Source organism: Schistocerca gregaria, chromosome 3 (assembly GCF_023897955.1).
Source record: "Schistocerca gregaria isolate iqSchGreg1 chromosome 3, iqSchGreg1.2, whole genome shotgun sequence".
NCBI lineage: Eukaryota > Metazoa > Arthropoda > Insecta > Orthoptera > Acrididae > Schistocerca > Schistocerca gregaria.
Genome location: NC_064922.1, coordinates 435997972 through 436020006, shown reverse-complemented (window position 1 = coordinate 436020006; position 22035 = coordinate 435997972). Strand labels below are relative to the sequence as shown.

The window sequence follows — 22035 nt, the reverse complement described above, 5'->3', positions numbered from 1 at the left end:
GAGTGAAGGAAAAGTAATCAGGAAAATATAATAAGCCGTTATGTCCGAGATCGCATAAAATTATAGTGCTAGCACTACCAGGTTTAGGACTAGATAAACATCTTCAGATGTGATTAATCCGGCAAGGAAACTGTAGAAATCGGTAATGCGATCATTGTAATTTTTAAGCCATGTTAGAGGTAATAAATTATTACCTGAACTTTTAAAAGGTCACATACTTCCATCTGGCAAATACCTTGTTTTTAAACAGATAATCAGCAAAGCGTGAAGTCGAAATTATACGTAAAACGGTATATACAGAAGAAATTGGAAAGCACACCAAAACTTATTCTGATACAAAAAGAAAACGCAGGTTAAAATTCCAAGAGCACGAGGAGGGAATCGAACCAATCACATTAAATATACAGGATATGAAACTGAACGAACGCAGCAGTAACGCAAAAATGTTAATTATAATATTTGCTCGGAGGTATAAATGAAGACCTGGAGGCAACACTAAAATAAATTGAAATAGCAAGGAGGAAAAGATTTGGCATAAATTTCACGGCTGAACGGCTGGCCTGACAGACGAACTCCAAGAAGCCCAGAGGTACTTCGTCCGATGAATAGATAAGAGCTTGTTCTCTAATAGAATGGAACGAATATGGGCACAAAGGAAATGTTCTTTGTTGTACATCACGAACTGCTGTAGGGTTCAAACGTGAATAATAATAATACTTATTATTAACAAATTTTGTATTCTGGTCATCCACAGCTGTAGAATTGTATCATGATCAAAAAGAAGGCTTCAACTGTGTGATAAATATTTATTTATGATCCAACATCTGCATACAAACAAGAGCAAAACGTATAAAGATCCTGTTTAGGTTAAAATGAAACTGAACTACAGCGCCGCGCGGAATTAGCCTAGCGGTCTCAGGCGCTGCAGTCATGGACTGTGAGGATGATCCCGGCGGAGGTTCGAGTCCTCCCTCGGACATGGATGTGTGTGTTTGTCATTAGGATAATTTAGGTTAAGTAGTGTGTAAGCTTAGGGACTGATGGCCTTAGCAGTTGAGTCCCATAAGATTTCACACAGATCTTAACATTTTTTGAACTTCTGCGAAACTGTATAGAACAATAGTGTATTCACATTTATTTCATAATTTAGTTCAAGGGATTGCCAGTAGGGACCCAAGGTTCTTTCTCCTCTTGTGATTAAAGAGTTCAACCGTCAACAGGTCGATAATCCAATTCAAAATACAGCAGAATTTAGGGATCATCACTCTGAAGCGGGATATCTAGATTAAGGATGAAGCGATAAACCAGACAGATGCAAAAGAATCAAACGTGTAGGTGATGAAAGCTATGTTCACACAGGTAAAGTAAAATAAACCTCATAAAGTAAATTGTTCAAATGGCTTTAAGCACTACGGGACTTAACTTCTAAGGTCAACAGTCCCATAGAACTTAGAACTACTTCAACCTAACTTACCTAAGGACATCACACACATCGATGCCCAAGGCAGTATTCGAACCTGCGACTGTAGCTGTCGCGCGGATCCAGACTGTAGCGCCTAGAACCGCTCAGCTACCCCGGCCGGCTCATAAAGTAGAGCTTGTGTAATTGTAGTACAGGTAACGATAGCAATGGTCAAGTTTAGGTACAACGTTGCTTGCACAATAGACCATCTAAACAAAAAAGGACTACGCGAAAGGTAGAATGCGGGAAACATCTCGATAAACGAAATCTAAAATTAGGATAAAGCGGTAAACCAGATGGAACTTATTAAATCAAGGCACGTGTGGGGTCAAGACATGTTCGATGGATGGAGGGGAGGGGGGCGGGGGAGAGTCAGCTGTGAGTCCGCCAGACCTGAACGCTTGCCCCGCGCCCGGTGGACCATGCCCGGCACCCGGCGCGGAGTGGCCGTAGTTGCCGGCGGGTTCCGCGAGGGGCGCCGCCGTCGCGGCGTCCAGCGGCGCGCAGCAAGTGGCTGTCCGAGGCTGCAGTGCGCGCCCGCCCGCCGCTCCTCGCGACCAGCAGCCAGCAGCCGCCGACGCGCGTTTCACACCCACACACCAGCCAGGCCGCCGGCGACACAGGTAGGCACCGCTGCCGGTCCGAGCAAAACCCGGGGAAAGAACATGCAGGCGCATTGAAAAGAGACGAGCCTCGTGGTTTGTCCGCTCGTCTCAGCGGGCCTAAAAGCCTAATTTCCCTTCCTTCTTTTCTCACCTCGTCGTTCTTCCAATCTGCAACACAACGTACGTGACACATATGTGAGGCCACGGTCCTGTCGTCATCATAAGTGTAGTAATTTTCCATGTTTAAAGTACAGGAAAATGTATTCTCATGAAATATCCCCGCTTTCCTACATTAAAAAAATGCACTAATGTAGCAGTAATACGTTAATACCAGGAGAACTGCTGTCACATCATCACTGGGTTGGCTGATAGTACCTAATATTATTTCAAGTTAAGTGGGCCTATTATTTTGCAGCTGATGATGGTGTTACATTAACTTGGCTATGGCTTAAATCGTATGAAGTAGTAGAGCACAGCCGACCATTTCGTAAGTTAATTTGCGGAAGATACTGTTTGGGCTTCCACTAAATTTCATTTCTGTTAAGTGGATACGTGTTTACCACCATGTTGTCTACCAAATTTTTATTGTGCGAGTTGTAACCATCCCACTGCGAAATACTAGTCTTGAGCGATTTTATTTTTTTAAGTAGCATATTAATGTCAGACTTCCAATCAAGGTGTTACCTCTTCAACAGTGCTGGCAATTACATCTTCTTCCAACGTTAGGCACGTATTATTTTCGCCTTCACACGCGATGGAACGCATAACGTTATCATTGCATACAGGTACACCCAAAGTTCGCCATTTAGCCAATGTATACCTCTGCGTTATCGTAAAATCGTAATTTTCGACTGTGTTCGGAAATTACTTCTAAAGTCAGAGGATAATTTAGCGTTAACATGCGACACAAAAAGGATTTCGCCAACACGCAGGATTTAGCGCCGGACAGCTAAAACTCTCAAAGTTCATAAAAGAGAGAGAGACAGAGAGAGAGAGAGAGGTGGAAATTATAATTACTGTAAAAATATAATTGTATCCAGCCAACTTGAAACGTGCGAAAGCAAAAGCGATCTTAGAAGGAAGGCTATTTTCTTTCGCTCATTAACGGGTCTGTTTCATCTGTCTTCAAGTTCCGTTGTCGCAAGTTAAACGCTTCTCGGAAGTAGTTGATCTGCAGCTGCTGCTGGCAAAGCTAGTGTTGTTCAACAGCTAGCTGTGATTCATATGTTTAACAATTCTGAGAGTGCCGTTTCATGCGAGAGCTATGACACAACTTAGCGATGTTTCATTTTTGTAAATACTCTTAGGATGCTGTTACGCATGAAGAGTATCAGAACTTGGGTTTGTGAACGGGTAGAGCATTGCAAACGCGGAGAGAAGTCAGTAGCCGAGACCATTCTGTTACTTGCCTAATGCTCTGGTGAACCAGAACAATCCGTGTCAAATATTTGCCGTTTGTGATAAGGGTGAGCGTGATGTAACTGCAAGAGGAGTCATAGCTGAAAGTGGAGCCACCGTAACTCAACGCTTAAATTTCCTTCAAAATTTTTGTCACCGCTACGCAGTGACTGAAAAAGATTTTTTCTCTTAAACTTTTGAGAACAACGCCATCACTGATCCGATGAAAGATTTATGCGTCCCGAGGCTCTAAAATAAACAACAACATAATTAACTACGAAAGGAAAACTTGAATTATCACAGTAGATAAATATTTTACATAACCAAATTTCCCCCATGTCTCCACTCCCTTTAAAAAACTTTCTTTGGTGTTAATGTAAATTTATCGTAAACAAAAAGACCCAAGTGTTCCGAGTTGCGCAAAAAAACTGATCTCCGTGTTTCATGATTGATTTAAGTCGTGTTACGGACCATAGTCCAAAACCATTTTCTAAAACGTTTCTAACACTTTTCATCGTCATAATAAGGACGAATTTCCGCGATGGATTCAGAAAGCATTCACGTAGCAGAGTTTGAAATTCCCTTAGATCTGCTAGTTTCATCTTCTTCTCATCGAAATTGCAAATATTTACTGGTGCACACTTGTTACGTCACTGTTAGGAACTACTAATGCATCAGAAACTGGTGATACACCAGTATTTTTAACTGCAATCCGATCTTGAAGTCCGACATAACTATCGGTTTATCAGTGATGTTTTTGCTACTGTGAAACACATTAGAGCCCATGTTTACTGAACTATTATCATTTTTTTATCCATACTACTCCCACCGGAAGTTTGGTGGCGGTGTTCTTGATCGGTCTACGCATAGACGTCATACTCCTTTTATTCCGTTAACGGTTCCAGATATCGAGACAACGTTTTCGGGCAAAAGATAGGACGCTAAGGGGCATACCAGTTTGGTATGTGATAAAATAGTCATATCTCTTGTATCGATCGAGATACTGAAGCAAGTATGATTTAAAGAAATAGAATAATAAACTTTTTTAATGGCATCTGAAAGTGCCTCAAAATACGAATACACTGATTTAAAGTTCGTTAATGTTGAGGCTGAACCTCTCCACGAAAGGATCCGAGAAATATTCTGAAATTAAAAGGCAAGTCGGCCGGAATCGGCCATTGTGTTTTAAAGACGCTCATGTCAGGCTACGTCGTATCTACTGTTTACGTGTGTGGTCTGTAGAACCAACATGAACTGTGTTGGTACCGACAGTTCATTTCTGCTTAAGCATTCCTTGCATGCAGACGTGTACACCAATAAGAAGAAACTAGAGATGCTATTTTTATGCGGCAGGAGTGTCGTTCGCATTCAACATCCACATAAATTCCACCCCAATTATCTGTCATTACAGCAGACATTTCAGAAATCGTATAGAATTTTGTCGGTTTGCCGTGCATCGCTTGGGAGCCGTCACTACGTTTTTTCACCGTGTGCTCTTTACCGATGAAGCAACGTTTACGAAACACCGTAATATAAATTTACGTAACATGCAGTACTGGGCAGTTGAAAATGTATGCTGGGTTCCTCAGGTACAATGACCGTGAAGCGTAAACCTATGGCTGCTTCATAGGAAATTCCGTTATGGGACCTTGCTTCATCCCAGGGATGTTAACTGGAAATACCTATGTGCACTGCCTTACGAAAATTCTATCCGTTCTTCTATAACACGTACCACGGGATAAGCGACAGTGTATTTGGTTCCAGCAAGACCGTCGCCCAGCTCACTCTTCACCTGTTGCAACGCAGATACTGAATGAAAAGTCTTCTGACCGTTGGATAGAACGGAATGCTGCAGTACAATAGCTGGACACGACTCTTGATTTGACGTCTCTTCATTTCTTTCTGCGATGAGCACTGAAATAAGTCCCAACTACGCCAAACGCCATTTGACCGTATATTAGTGTATTTTTATTTTGTACCGACTTTAAAGGTCTAAGAACTTTTCCATTGTACTCGATAATAGCGTAAAAGCCGAAATCTAGAGAGTGTAAAAGAAAAATGGCAGCATGAGTGAAATGGCAGCATATTCTTTCAAAAAAAAAAAAAAAAAAAAAAAAAAAAAAAAAAAAAAAAAAAAAAACCAAGACCGTGGCTCAGCACCATCGAAAATTTTCTACGCCAGACGATATGCACCGTCGAATTACCACAGCATGCAACGACATATCATTCAATGTTCTTTTATCTGCTCATCTATCTCTCGAGAGGCGATTGAAAATGTGCTTTGTCGGTTGTAGACAATGTGATCACATACTTAGGTGTAAAACTACGTTTCGTAGAGAATATGTTTATTTTCTGGGTGACATGTCGTCAGTCATTCGGAAAAAAACTATTTAGTTTATGTAAAATGTATTCCGCTTAAATAGAATTTTGAGTAGTATTTATTTGGGCGACAACATTCAGCCATCTCCTGGCAAAAGCAAAGACGGGTCAGGTGGTATTTTTTTTAAGTCTAGGAAACTTGAAACAGTAGTTTCCCTGTTCTGTTTGTAATTATCAATTATGTATGACCGACGTTTCTGTTTCGGGTTTGACAAGCAAGCAGCAACGGGGATGTTTAAATGGAAAACTGCCTGATGAAAGTGTAGTTGTTTCCACCAAAAACTGGACACGTACACACACTGGAAATAGATTTTCCTAAGCCCCATATGATGCTCCAAACGCGAGTATATGCCATAATCCATGTACAAAAATCATAGCTGACGTTCTATCCTAGTAGGATGGGTCTGTCTAGCTGCATGTAACGGAGCCGGGCATGAAAGCTCGGCTGGACGGTGTTTACAATCCAATTGCTGACTTTAGCCATATCGCTTTCCAATTTTAGTACAATTCTCGGATTCTTTGCAAATGAGTTTCAGCCGCAACATTGACAAGTATTATATGACTGTACTCCTCTTTTCAAGCGCATCGGATGCTTTTAAAAAAAGTGTGTAATTATTTTTAAAAATCGTACTTATTTCAGCCCCTGGATCATTACAAGATGTAAGACATTTTATCACATACTGAAGTGCATGCCCCTTAGCGTATCACCATCAGCAGAACGTCTCGTTCCGGTATCTGGAACTGTTCAATAAATGAAAGGTGTAACGTGGCTCTCTGTTTCTCTCCCCCCCCCCCCCCCCTCTCTCTCTCTCTCTCTCTCTCTCTCTCTCTCTCTCTCTCTCTCTCTCTCTCTCTCTCTCTGTGTGTGTGTGTGTGTGTGTGTGTGTGTGTGTGCGTGCGTGCGTGCGTGCGTGCTTGCGTACGTGCGTGTGTGTGTGTGTGTGTGTGTTTTGCAAAACATTTTCTCACATTCACAAAACGGCGAACGACAGAAAACGCATCAGTCTGTAATACTTTCAGTGGCTTAGTCAATACGAGAAAATTTCTTGGATTCCAGAGGACTAAAATGACCCTATCACTTTAAATTGTAAGCTTTAGTGTCTCTATAGAACTATTAATTACGTTCTTCTCGTGTCCCAAACATTTGAAGGGAATAGAACGTATTTGTGAACGTACAAGTGCTTGTATGGTGTTTCAGATTGTATTCATGGAATACAGAGGGAATAACGTAATACAGTTAAGGAAACGGGCAAGTTAAAAATGATCGGCGCATTGTCACATCTGAGCGGTAGCTTTACACCTTCGTATGTGATGGACGATAAGGGCAAGTGTCATTTCCTAGTGAGCATTTTTTATCCCCATTGTCGCTGTTGCCTACAAATTCCATTCATCACCTACCAATGGAAAAAGAAGAAAGATTAAAACTATTCAACTTGGCACGCTCTGTGTATCAGAACTTACTGACCAGTTACAATTGAGTCCATAGAACAATGAAATATGATTAAGTTTATCAACAATTGTAATTTAAATCTTCTTTTATATTCTATAAGCGAACAGGATTTCTTTTATTCAAAATTAGTCAATGAAACAGAAGAGACTATAAAGCGTTTCATTTCTCTTCCCCCTCCTCCCCCTTCCCACCCTTCGCAAGCCTTGTTTTGATAGCAGCTGATGCGTTCCATTCAGGGTATTAATTGTCCCAGGTATTTCATTTTTATTGTTCAACGAAGAATCTACATAGAAAATTGTTTACGCTTTTTAAGCTCTTACACAAGAACAACTATTGAGACAGGAAACATTTACCGTGTGAGTGTTGAATTAATTACGTTCTTCTCGTGTCCCAAACATTTGAAGGGAATAGAACGTATTTGTGAACGTACAAGTGCTTGTATGAATTAATTAATTTCTGTATGTAGGTGTTATCTTAGGAACTTATGGGACTGAAAAGCTTGAACAAAAATTATCTCTAAAAATTATGATCCGCTGTACCCATGTGTAACCTGGTGAAAGAGAATAACTGGATTACGTTACTTTTTTTGCTGTATTGGTAGCTTAGGTGTGTATGATCTTGAATACTATCTCATACTTATCATTTCATTGATTTGATTCGAATATTATCGAGAATACATTTTTATAATGTGTCCTTCAAAAATAACGATCTTTGCGTTAAAAGAGGTAGTAGTGTTTCCAGTAGTAACAGCTTAAAGTGGTGCATTATCTATGCACGCTCCCTGTAGAAAGGGAAAAGAGGGAGATAACAAAATCACAAAGGGCACTTACAGCTACTGGATCCACAATGTCAGCTCTACATGCGAGTTCCATCTCGGTTGATTGTATAATCATGAATGAGAAGCTATATAGCGACGCACACACATTCCCAGGCGCCAATATTTACTGGCACAGATGAATAACCTAGCTTGATTGCATCGTACCTTACAAAAAGGAGCACCAGCTTTATCTTACTGATAATGTCGTCAGTATAGAATTTTCTTTCATGCTCAGAAATAGTTTGTTAAACCAATTTCGTCATTGTGCGTGTAGCCGTTCTGCAATTGCCGCTGAAAAAGCAAATTATGTACTGTATGTAGGATGTTGATTGTGAGCAAAAAGATGCAAGTTTACCAGCCTGACGCTTTCCATTGCGTTAGCTGAAATACAAATTATTTCCGTTTTATTGCGTAAACTTAGCAGGACCTTTCGTAAACTTAACAGGACCTTTCGTAAACTTAACACACATTCGGCGTTCGCTATCCCGCTTTTATCTTGTTGACCCCTGTAAGTGAAAAGACAGAAAACATTGGTAATTTTGAAGGTAAATGGGAAGAGAGAAAGTACAGAGGAAGTATCTGACGATTCATTTCTTGAACATTTATTATGTTAAATGTGCTTAACGAAGAATCTTTTGCTGAATAAAACTCAAAGAGAGCCAACAACTTATTTAAACTGCAAAATAGCGAATGAATGTGGAATCATTCCTATAATTTAACTAGCTATAATATTGTAGTCATTTTAAGCGGTTTATGTTTATTATTGTTAGCCTTTAGATACGTTAAATCAAAGGACGGATTTTACAGTTATCATTTTCACTAAAGATAAAGCTAACAGACTGTCAAGTATTTTACTGCTGTTATTACCGAAGCTAGCAGTGACACAGTATAAACTTTTGTGTTCACTGGAACGCCAAAATCCACTGATAATTCTTATGGTGCAAAGAATACCTGTCTAATTCTATATGTAGCTCCTGGGCACTAATCCGATCAAGCATAGTAGTAAAGAGAATGTAATTTTTCGTGAACTACAGAATCATTGCTGTTGTTATTGTTGTTATCAGTTTCATTCCACTCAGACGTTTACATTGGCGGCCGCTGGATCGAGGTGGCGCGGTGGTATGTCACTGCACTCATATTCGGGAGGACATCGGTTAAAATTCCCGCCCGGCCACACAAAATCAGATTTTCCTTGTTTTCTGTAAATCGCTCAACGCGATGGCCGGGATAGTATTTTGAAAAGACACGACTGGCTTCTTTTCCCGAGTTTCCATTCCGTGTCTTCCACGGGACATTACACCCTGAGCTTCCTTCCTTGAGACTAAGATTAGGTTTAGGGAGTATCTTTGTTCCGACACAAACAACTATACAATTGACACACAATTTTGTTGTTGTTGTTGAAAGATTGTCTCTTTACCGTTCCATATTGGCTGACATGTTGGCTGTTACTTCTGCTCATTCGATACGGGGGATAATTGAGTCGATTGCAAGAGATATTTTAGTTATTCTGGAGAATTCCCTAAGGAATTAAATTCACTCTGCAACTTACGTTCTGAAAATACATTGGTTATTTCTACTCCCTGTCATAATGAAAAGTTACGCAAACGCACGGAGGTCGTAAAAGAATCCCCGTATTACATCTACATGTATATCCTTCTTTGTTATATGAATCTCCATAATATAAGCGTGAGGACACGTTTTACTGCACCACGTACCTGTAATAAGGTGACTTCTAGTCTCACTGGAGGATATACCAAGACGTAGGCTCTCTTATACGCTTCTGCGAGAAATCGCATTACAGTAATTTCATTTTGACTGTCTTGGCACGTGCCATGCCAACGGAAGTGAAAAAAAAATGTGGATCTGCTCTAAAACATAACGGGGCATCAAAAAGTTTCCGTTTGAGGACTTTGGTGCACCGTATATTGAACGTAGCCCGCCTGTATACAGGTTGTTCGGAAATTACCTTTACGATCCTGTAGATCGTTTAGGGGGGCGTGAGTGCATAATATTTTGAAGAGGAGGCTGTGTCCGGAAACATACCGTTTTTGTTCTACAATCGTTTCAGTTCAGATTTGTAACGCGTCTGCTGAGGGAAAAAGAAAAGTCTCAGAGTTCCTTTTCTTTGTATGCAGTGGGACAGAGAGGATGATGTGTTCTACGATAGACGGTCACTTAAGGTCTGCCTTGCTGCGAGACCCATTCAGCGTATAACTGGAATAGAACTGATGTCCTGGCTGGGGAGTGCAGCGTAGTGTTTCAGTGTTAAACAAACAAATGTACTTATGTGATGAATGGATGTTTCGTTAAGTTTATTTTCGAACTGTCACTTCAATAACTGTACTGCGTCATGCCTTATTCAATTCGTCAAGCAGAAGAGGATGAGTTAAACATCCGAATTAAAACTGTTGTCGAACGGAAATGACACGTTTCCGGACATGGGTTACTATTCAAAATTTTATGTACTCACTCCCCTCTTCAAATTGTAGGAGTTTGTTAAGGGAATTTCCGAACTCCTGTTAAGGCACCAACATGTAGACAATGTACAGTGTGACATTCGTGTCCTTGTGAGGTGCATCCGGTAAATGCGGAAACTTGAACTATGGCGACGTTATTACCAAATGCGTCCATATAGGGCCAACGTGCTGCTTTTCTTTTCTTGGCTGCCCGACAAGCACGGGAGGCATCCATCGAAGAATGGAGCAGCAGGTCTGTCGAAAACCAGCGTTGTGGAATAGTGCACCAAGTTGCGTACTGGTCGCGGTTCGACACAAGACACCGGTCGATCTGGAAAGCCAGTCTCATCCATCACGAACAAGTGCGTGACTCTCGAGCACCCGCCCTATAGTCCTCATGTCTCCCTCTTCCGTTTCCATGCCTTCGGTCTCTTAACAGAGAACTTGCAAGGGTCGACGCTTTCTGTAGGACGAGAATGTGCATCAAGCAGCTGCGGACTTCTTCACGCAGCAGGACACGGTGTATTACGAAACGGGGTATCTTCTACCTGGCGCATCGGAGGAATGATTGCCGCAGTATTTAAGGCGATTTTGTCTGCTAGGCGTACCGATTCTGGAGTATATGGACTTGGAACGGAAACTTACTAGTACATCAATTTTAAATAAAAACCCCTGTGTGGTCTTTTTGGATAGATTACTTGTGAATAAAATTTTCCGTTGTGACCGTCTATGTAGTTTACAAACGAGAAAAATAAGAATAAATAGCATTACTTTTTGACGTCCCGTTACTGACAAATTCATTAGAACAGAGGTACAAGCATCGATTGAGAATAGACAGGGATGCAGATCGGCCAGGGTCCTTCTCAAAGGAACCACATATCTTAAGTGATTCAGGACAACCACGGGAAACTATCTGGATGGGCGGACGTAGATTTCAACCATTTCCCTGCAGATTATGAGTCCAATATCTTACCAATCCCACATCCCGGCCTATCTGAATCGAAAGCCGTTAGAAGATGTAGAAATGTTAATCCGAAAGGGTACGATTTTCCATGACTTTTATGATACTGTCCGCGAGGAGCGCGAGTTCCGTACAGAAGGTAAAGGAGGAAAACAGGAATTATTGCTCTGCAAGGAGAAATAGGGATGTGTAGTGTGAAGTGAAAAATTGCGAAGTTAGTCGACACTTTAGGTCGCAGGTGACGCTAGTATTGTACACGACTCTCAATGAAAGAGCCAAACATTTGAGCTGTTTCTTTAATGGCTCAAATGACTCTGAGCACTATGCGACTTAACTTCTGAGGTCATCAGTCGCCGAGGACTTGGAACTAATTAAGCGTAACTAACCTAAGGACATCACACACATCCATGCCCGAGGCAGGATTCGAACCGGTGACCGTAGCGGTCGCTCGGCTCCAGACTGTAGCGCCTAGAACCGCACGGCCACTCCGGCCGGCTCTCTTAAATGAACTTGTATTTTATGTTAACTCATATCCGAGATACAACACCTATGAAATTATTTTCTGTCAACTCGATGTATCACAAGTGGTTCAAATGGGTCAAATGGCTCTAAGCACTATGGGACTTAACATCTGAGGTCATCAGTCCCCTAGACTTAGAACTACTTAAACGTAACTAACCTAAGTACAAAACACACACATCCATGTCCGGGGCAGGATTCGAACCTGCGACCGTAGCAGCAGCGCGGTTCCGGACTGAAGCGCCTAGAACTGCTCGGTCACAGCGGCCAGGTATCAAAAGTGAAATCGTATAAATAAAAGTACGGTTTCCTCTCATAAAAGGGCATCTTACATTGTCCAGTCGTATTAACGTGACCTCTTATCAAAAGTTTGAATAACCACTCTTTGTACCGCGGATGTCTGAGAGACATGCAGGTAGAGTGTCAACAATGTTCTGAAAGGTACCGACAGGGATGCGTAGTCATGCCGACTGCAATGCCGTGGCCAGCTTCGCTAGGCTGCTGAATTGAGGATCCATGACGCGAACAGTCCGATTGCTGTGGTACTTAGATTCAGTTAAATGCGGAGAATTTCGCGACGAGGGCAGTACGGTAAACTTGTGCTGGTGCTCTTTGAGCCACGCATGTACACTGCGAACTGTATGACACGTTTCATTGTCATCGTGCCTAGCATGTAGATCCACAAGGATAGGTACAGACTTGTGTTGATCCATTGTGCCTTCCAGTATGACGAAATCACCGAGGGAATGCCGCGAAAACATTCCCCGGACGATAACAGTCGTTTCATTCCGCAAGCGCCGAAGGCCAACTGTCCGATGGAGCATAAAACATGATTCATCTGAAAAGACCACCTGTCAGCATTCAGCGGACGTCCAGTTGCAATATTGGCGTGCAAATACCAGTCTTCGTCGCCGGTGAACAGGAGTCAGCGTCGGTGTACGAGCCAGGCGCTTACTGTGGAGGCCCATACGCAACAACATTCGCTAAAATGTCGTTCGGAAAAGACAGTTGGTAGCCCATTCGTTCAGCTTGGTGGTCTGTTACTGAACAGTTGTACGTCCATTCGCCCGTATACATCTCCGAAGCCGCCGTTCATCTATGTCACCTATGGCCCATGGTGAAGCATAGCTGGATCCGCGCCGGTTTTGATAGCACTAGTTTGCTATGCGTGGTATACACTGATTAGCCAGATAATTACAACCGCCGACCTGCTATCGATATGAACTAGTCCAGGCGATAACAGCATCACCTGGCGGGGAATGAGTGCTTGTCAGACACACGCACGGTGCATGTAGTAGCAGGGAGCGTCCTGTCCGTGTGTAAAATGGGAAAAGCTGTCGATCGGTCTGAGTTTGACAGAGGGCTGATCGTGATGAGCCGGAGGCTCGGCACGAGCATTTTGGAAACTCCACGACTTGTCGGGGTTTCGAGGAGTGCTGTGGTGGGTGTCTTCAACACGTGCCGAAATCAGGGTGAAACCACATCCTGACGTCAGCGGATTGGGCGGACTCCCCTCTTCACAGATGTCGGACACAATATGCTGGGCGCTCTGGTAACACAGGACAGGCGACCAACCATGGTGGTACTAACATCAGACTTTAGTGACGGAGAGAGTACATGTATGTCTGAACGCGCAGTGAACCGAATACTCCTTCGCAGCCGACGAGCCATGCTTGTACCAATGTTAACACCACAAAATCGGCTACTGTGACTGAAATGGTAACGTAACATCGGCACTGAACGTTGGCGCATTGGCAGAGCGCTGCATGATCTGATGAATCCCGATACCTTCATCATGCCAATGGGAGGGCACGAATCCGTCGTCTTCCAGGGGAACACATGTATTGGAGGGCAGAGACAAGATGGAGGCGACTCCAATATGCTCTGGAGAACATTCACTTGGGCATCCATGGGTCCAATGGAAATCGTGCAAGGCACCATGACGGCCAAATAAGATCGTACACTAATTGTAGACCACATACACCCCTTCATGACGATCATGTTACCCAACGGCAGTGGCATTTTTCAACAAGATTAGGTACCATGCCACAAGACTAGAAGCGTGATTACGTGGGTCGAGGAACACAGTGGCCGCACGCGGCTCCAAGAAATACCAACGAATCTAACATAGGCACTTTGAGATAGAGAGAAAATAAGACACAATAAAGTGCAGCAAAGAGACTGCTACGTCTCATTGCTCATTTACGTATCAATCTAGTAAAATATTCTCCTATTAATGACATGATTTCCGTGTTTGAAATCCTTACTATTAAAATAGTGGAAAATCTCGTACCCTCTCAGCGCAGTGACGTAGAAAACCGCGTGTTCTGGCTGGTAGTAGAAATAGTCTTATATACGCTTACACGGAATACGACGATAAGACTAAGCGGTAGGCCTTCACTTCTTACCGACAAACTACTCTGCTGGCCTTTAAAATGTCGACCACTTGAGACTGGCAGGTAAAAATCGGCAAATGTACATCATGTGTACTACTCGCAAATTATCAGCATTGCAGCGCAGCCGCACAAAGTGCGTAGGTGGAACATCACCGATACTTTATACGTACGTGAAATTTATAAAGAGTTTTTCGTTCAGAAATCGCATTTGAATATTGTTTGCGACAAAATCGTGTTATGCGCCGTATGACAAGGAGCATAGTCTACCATCAGGTAACAGAATTCTACTGTGGCAGGATCGTGGGCTGTTGAGACGTTTTATCACTCCCTGACAGTGCTGCCACTTGTTCATCAGGTTTCCACTATTGTCATGCAGACACGGAATCGATGGGTTCAGGATGGACACACTCAACGTCTTGCAGAATCACAAGTGTACCACGCGACTAGTACCGGAGAGGACATACAAACATTTCTCTCGTCTGTGGGGGATCGTGTGAGTCAGTAAATGGGCTTGTTTGAAGCACGACAAGTATACGCGTGGACAGTACGATGACCTCTAGAACCCATGGAATATCAGCACAGTGACCATTGTTGGACTTCACATCGCTCTGCAGCAGAGAGTGATACGCAGAAAACTCTGCACACAAGAGTGGTACCATGTCGCTGTTTCGGGCGAGTTCCTGTTATGGGTACAGCAATACGATGAACGTTTTCGCTTATGGAGAGTCCAAGGTGAACGAACGTTGCTAGCTAACACTAGTCATCGCCATAAGGGCCCAGCACTTGGCATAATACAAAGAAGTGCCATCAGGTGCACGCTGCTATCACTCGTGCTTCGCATAGCTGGTAATTTGGACAGCAGGTGTTGTAATCATACAGTGTAGACTTTCACGGCCTGTGTTGTCTTCAGTTGAAACTTCCGGGCTGTGAGGCCCTGTCGATGTATGAAATTTCTACCTGACGTTTCGCCTCCATCTGCGGGAGACATCTTCTGAGGTCATCCGGCTACTGCCACTGAGACTCCAGTTACTCTCGCATTTATAGAGCGCATAGAGGGCACCACCATTCGTCACGGATGCCGACGGTATGCCTATCTTTGGAAGGCGTCATCATTCTCGATTAAGAGTAATTGATAGTCATTCTGCTGGCGGAACGTCAATATCCATATTTTGTCCAACTTTAGAGGAAGTTCTAAAGTTGGACAAAATATGGATGTCGACGTTGCGCCAGCAGAATCACAATCGATTACTCTTAATCGAGAATGGTGACGCCTTCCAAAGATAGGCATACCGTCGGCATCACGTGACGAATGGTGGTGACCTCTATGCGCTTTATAAATGCGAGAGTACCTGGAACCTCAGTGGCAGTAGCCGGATGTCCTCAGAAGATGTTTCCCGCAGATGGAGACGAAACGCAAGGTAGAAATTTTATACATCGACCACGGCCTCTCATCCGGAAGTTTCAACTGAAGCAAGTGTTGTGTTTCTCATATGTTAAGGCCAGCGGCTATGCTCTATCTCTGATGTGGCCGCGATGTTTCTTTCAACAAAGTTGTTGCCCTCACTGCCTTACCAACCTCGATAAAAAGAATGTTCAACTGTTGCCCTGACCAACACTTTATTTGTAATACTCTTCTAATGAAGAACATCCGGTCTTCCGTTGCTGCGACTCTGGAATGCCACCATTCTCTAGCCACTACATTTGTTGATCTCTTGCGTAGAGTTGAACCAGCAAGCTCAGGTCGAGTCGATGACTTGCTGGCTTCGAGCTGTTGTTGCTGTCACAGGTGTCAGCACTTTCTGCTTTATTTCGCTCCCTGTACACCACCAAATAACCAAAACGTTTAATCCCGTGTTCTTCCTACTATACTGTACATGCACAACGAGTAATATTTAATCTTCTCTATCTTCCTTATGTTTCAATTTGTATGGTCAGATGTGTACACATAGTCCGTGACACAGTTAAGATATTTGATGTGAAATAAAATACAATACGTTGTTTATTTTTAGTTTACAAGGCTTTTTATTCAAGACAGACTCTTCCTGACTCAGTACACAACTGGAAGCATTTGAAAGATTGTTCGAAGCAATTCAGATAATCAATCTTTGAAATTGCCTGCAGTACCCTGGTCAGAGCCTCATGGATATTTGATATCGTGTCGCAACGCTTTTCTTTCATTGCCGTTTTCAGTTTTGGAACTAACCATAAGTCCCTCGGAGACAAATCAGGTGAATAAGGAGCGTGTTCAAGCAGAACAATACGTTCTCGAGCCAGGAAATGGCGTATGATCTTCCTTTCGTGAGTCAGTGCATTGTCATGCACAAACACTATGTTCCTTGATTCTGCTATTCAAATTGAATCCGAACAATCGCCCAAACAGTAATCTTAGGCGAACTGATTATAACTAATTCCTTTAAAACAACGAAAATAGTGAGCAGTTTCTTCATAACTTCTTTTCCGCACTCACTCGTTTCTCAGTCTCGAAGATTCTTAACTTCTCCATTTCGAGCTTTGGCGCTTCGTAAGTGGCTAATACTGAAAACACGATGTTTCGTCACATGTTACGGTGGAACACATGTAGAATAGATCCCTATCCGCCGGTCTATTTATGCCTCTGTGTCGTTGCACTCGACAATCTTTCTGACCGTCGTTGAGTGAGTGTGGCACAACAGATCTTTTTGCCAAAATTTTCATTTAGTGTTACTCGTAATATGAATTCCACTGAGCTCTTCGACTGACCTGATAGTTGCAGAACGATCGTTTCGAAGAATTTCAGCAAATTTATAAACATTTCCTTCGACTCTAGCAGTCGATGATATTCCTGGACGTCCTGATGGTCTCTGTACCATCATGAAACCTTGCATACCACTTGAAAACGTTTTTATGACTCATTGCTTCACTATAGTAAACAGTCGGTATGATTTCAAAAGTGTTTGGAGAATATATATCCAATTTAAAACCGAACTTAATATTGTTACGGTGCTCCATTGTTCCTTTCACGACCGAAGTTCAAAACATACTGTTAAAGTTTTGCTATTACGAGCAGTCTGTGATGCCAACTCTGTTAAATTTAAAACATAATATAGTCGATATACCACGCTAGTTAATTCATACATCCGTTCACAGGTGGTATTCGTACCATAAAATCAGTCACCTTTCCTGCAGAACAAAAACTAGTGATCGATCGTTTACATCCTACAGCATTCTGCATCTTCAGTAGCTTAATACTTGAAAACATCCTTCTCGAAATGTGGTGCAATAGGTGAAGGGGCACTCCACGGACACGAGGGTGCTTGTGTGGTCTGTCCGTGTCACGTGATCGCTGCCCTACTGATTACATTGTTTCCCATCGAGCTAGGGGTGCTAGCATTGGACAAAGCTCCGAGTAAACCTACGGGAGCAGTGGGCGCCTGTTGAGCTCTCATGATTTAGTGTGGCTCCCCACTGCTAACAGTGTCTCGCTGGGTCCACACAACGAAGCGTCGCCGTCGTAATGCGGGTGAAAGGTGATGCTACACGACGCTTGTGTAGATTTATCGAATTCATTTGCGTAAACTATAGTATATTATCTGTGAGAGTCAGGAAAGTCAGGAAACAGTAACACAACAACAACAAATAAAATTTACATTAAAAGACAGGGAAAAAAGTAAATTTTTTTTAAATATCTAGAAAGAAAATGTACCGTACTAACAGATAAATTTAGCAGATTACCGCTATGGAGATTAAGGAAAACAGACATGAAGACTCTCATTAATAGGAACAGTGATTCAAAAATATTAATTCGATTTCAGAAAACTAAATTTTCCACATGAATGAAGATGAAAAATTGAAACTTCATTTGGCGTTACTTCTAAGTTTGTACAACTGTGCGGTGTGGTTTTCGTCGAGAGGGCGGTACAGCACCTCCTACAGCTCAAAGGATTCGAGGAGGGGAAGTTCGTTCGGTGGCATTGTAAGGTCGCCACCTTGTGTTCGTTCTAGACTTAGAGCGCATTGAACACGCTTTTGCTAGTAATCCGCAGAAATCTACTCATCGCGCGAGCAGTGTGTTAGCTACTACTCATACACCTGTCTGGCATGTGTTTTAATATCTGAAATGTATCTGTTGACAAGGATAAAGAAAAATGTCTATTACTGCTGAGAGTTCGTCGTTTCAACTCGAAGCACACTGCCCACTGGGTACAAGTAGTTTCAAACCACTGATAGGTTATCTAAAAAGAGGACCGTACGAACTTTCCCCACCGATTTGATTCGTATTGACAGGATGTGTAAAGCACGACTAGGAGTTCAACATATGTAAATTGGCAGATAAAAAAACTTAGTCGGTTTCTAGAAAATCAAGTTAGAAAATTTTTTACCTACTTGTATACGTTGTATGGTTCAAAATGGTTCAAATGGCTCTGAGCACTATGGGACTCAACTGCTGCGGTCATCAGTCCCCTAGAACTTAGAACTACTTAAACCTAACTAACCTAAGGACATCACACACATCCATGCCAGAGGCAGGATTCGAACCTGCGACCGTAGCAGTCGCACGGTTCCGGACTGCGCGCCTAGAACCGCGAGACCACCGCAGCCGGGCGTTGTATGGTCACTAGTATCTCAAGAGTCTGCAACCGAATGAGTAAGATCTTAGGTACATAAGTGCAAGGTCACTGGAAAGAATGTCGCTGCCGATATTTCCGTTTCCTTTTATTCACACTAGCAACATATTTATTATTTTCATACTTTTTCTTCTGAAAATGGAGACTAATATGTTTTGGTAAGGAGACTGGAAATGTAAAGACGATACACAAGAACTTTCAGTCAAATCAGTACAGTCATTTTATTTATGTTATTTTATCCACATTTGTGAAGAGTGTAACGTGTAACCTACAGAGCACTGCACTAATCAGTAGCTACTGATCGTAGAAACATGGCAAACAATTAAGGGCTCATACAGCACGTGTAATTAATAGCAATACAGACTTACATTCATAAACGGTCCTCGCTCATCGGACAGTTTTATGGTTCACCACATGTTCTATTGTTAGGGATATGCAGAAAAATGAAAAAAAAGCCAAGAAAGAAATTTTCGACAGTGAAATTCGATACCGAGACCCAGCTTACTCGCTCGGCTGCGGACGAATAGGATAGTAGAGATCATACGAAGCATCTAGCCAGCCCAAAATTATCACACTCTATTTTCTCGAAACCTGTTGAGAATTTCGTCTTCCTGTTCACGTATGTTGAAGTCCTGCTCGTGCGCTACACACTCTGTCAATACGGATCAAATCGGTGACGAGAAGTTCGTTCGTTGTCCTTGTAAGGTGAAGTCTACAGGTCGCCACCGTGTGATCGTTCAAGACCTAGAGCGCATTCAACACACTTTTGCTAGTAATCCACAGAAATCTACTCATCGTGCCAGCCGTGTGTTAGTTACTCCTCATACACCTCTCTGCCATGTGTTTTAATATCTGAACTGTACCTGTGGACAAGGACAAAGAAAAATATCGCTTAATGCTGAAGGGTCGTCGTTTCCACTCGAAGCACATTGGGTACGTAAGAACGAGTGTGCAAGCGGCATAGCTGCATCCCTATCTTCAGTTACGTGATCTCGCTATCAATAACGGTCGCCAAGGTATACTTTTAGTTTCGATGCATAAAATAAAATTCACCTCGAATCATGAAGAATACACGAAATGGGGCGATATAGTTTAGGAACAGCCCGTACTTTATGGATTGGGTGAAAGTGTTAATTGAAGAGTAGAAGTAGGGTGAGTCTTATAGGGGATTCATCACATGAAATGTTTTGAATCATAAATTCAAAAGGCCACTGAAACATTACAAGGAATGGATATAGAACAAGAAAGATCCCAGGTACTTTATTAGGATTATAGGACTAGAATGACTGCACAGACACGCGGGGCTTACATTAATCTGCTTGGCCTGTAGTCGTCTTTATTGCTTCGTTTACAACAGCATCACTAAAATCTACTCATCACTACCCGATACGAGGCAATAAAGGGATCACAATTCGCAAGGAAACCGCACGTAGCTTGGAGTAACCATGAACAATTTATATCAGTGATTGGAAAGTTTCTATTAGACTGTTCGAATAACACATGAGAAATTTAGCATCATACCTACCACACTGAACCATTCGAGGCAGTTTCCTGTAATAAACAAATGCCTGGCTCCTCCTGACGATTTACGTAAATACCATATTGAAGTGCCTGTGTTATTCCGATACGGTGCTAAGTTCCTTCGGACATGAATGCATTGTCAAAGGAACTTTGCATCGTATTCGGAATAACACAGACACTGCAATATCATATTTATCCGCCGATTCCGGGCAAGTGACTTTCAAGTAAAATGTTTCACCTGTACCGAAATATACATAATGAATGAACGGGTGCAGGTTATCGACGTATTGTTGACGACATATGGAAGTTTGGGTCTGACTGCTGAGTCGTGTATGGATAGCCAAATGGTAAGGCAACTGCTTACGATAAGCGAGAAATACAGGTTCGAGTCCTGGTCCGGAACAAATTTTCACTGTCGTCATTCTATTCTACAGCTGACGGTTGTCCATATTCGCAGCTGCGAATATGTTTAATGTATTTAAATAAATGGTCATTCTTAATGTTCAATGTAGTTATGTCAATTGTTTCCGTTAGAATATGCAGTGAATTTTGGTATCACTCATTGTAACTCAACCCTCTTGTTTAGTGAGTCCGTAGTACATTCTTGTAGAAGGATGCGTATCAAGTGGTTCAAATGGCTCTAAGCACCATGGGACTCAACATCTGAGGTCATCAGTCCCCTAGAACTTAGAACTACTTAAACCTAACTAACCTAAGGACATTACACACGTCCATGCCCGAGGCAGGATTCAAAGCTGCGACTGTAGCAGCAGATCCGTTCCAGACTGAAGCGCCTAGAACCGCTCGGCCACAGCGGCCGACTCGAAACCTCTCCGTAGTGACTCATGAAGTGTGGGCCTGTGACACTATTGATGGTGATGTATGTGGATATGTCATCTGCGTGCAATGTATCTGTACATTTGCAATTCATGATACAGTATATATCTTCGACACGGATTTCGTATTTTTGAAAATACCATTTTGACTACATGGATAATTCAAAAATGGGTCACGGGGCAAAACTGCTCATCAAATAAATAAAAGAAACAAAATTCAGATTAGCAATTCTGGCAGATTTTGCGTTGTACAGGGTACGTTAAGCTTTTCGGCCCCTTTGGTGCGTTTAGAAAGGCGCAAGCTATGCGCCAGAAGCAGATTTTAGCATCTACCTACCCTTCCTCCACAGAAACACAAACCCAACACTACACTGTAAAAGAACTCATCACGGCCATCCACACGACACAAATACACACCCTACTCTTCATACCACCTCGGACGAACACAGCGGCAAACCACCTCCACTAGGATTTTGATTCGAACGGAGGGGCAGGAATGTTGTATCTGCACCTCTAAACTGTTTCCTGAGTACGGGGCTACTTTGATTTGACCTTTACTATCGGCTATTCACATTCTTAGCAGCAAAAATTTTATCTCTCTCGTTACCTCCACTTTTCATATTCTTTTTCC

The 22035-nt window shown here is 42.5% G+C and overlaps 1 protein-coding gene across 1 annotated transcript in view; it reads left to right on the top strand.

Moving 5' to 3' along the window:
- The first annotated feature begins 1912 nt into the window (after nucleotides 1–1912).
- LOC126354276 (diuretic hormone receptor-like) overlaps nucleotides 1913–22035 on the top strand; it is a 553188-nt gene continuing 533065 nt past the window's right edge. Inside the window, exon 1 of the mRNA XM_050003816.1 lies at nucleotides 1913–2085. The gene's annotated coding sequence lies outside the window, so the exon portion shown is untranslated. The remainder of the gene's footprint in view (nucleotides 2086–22035) is intronic.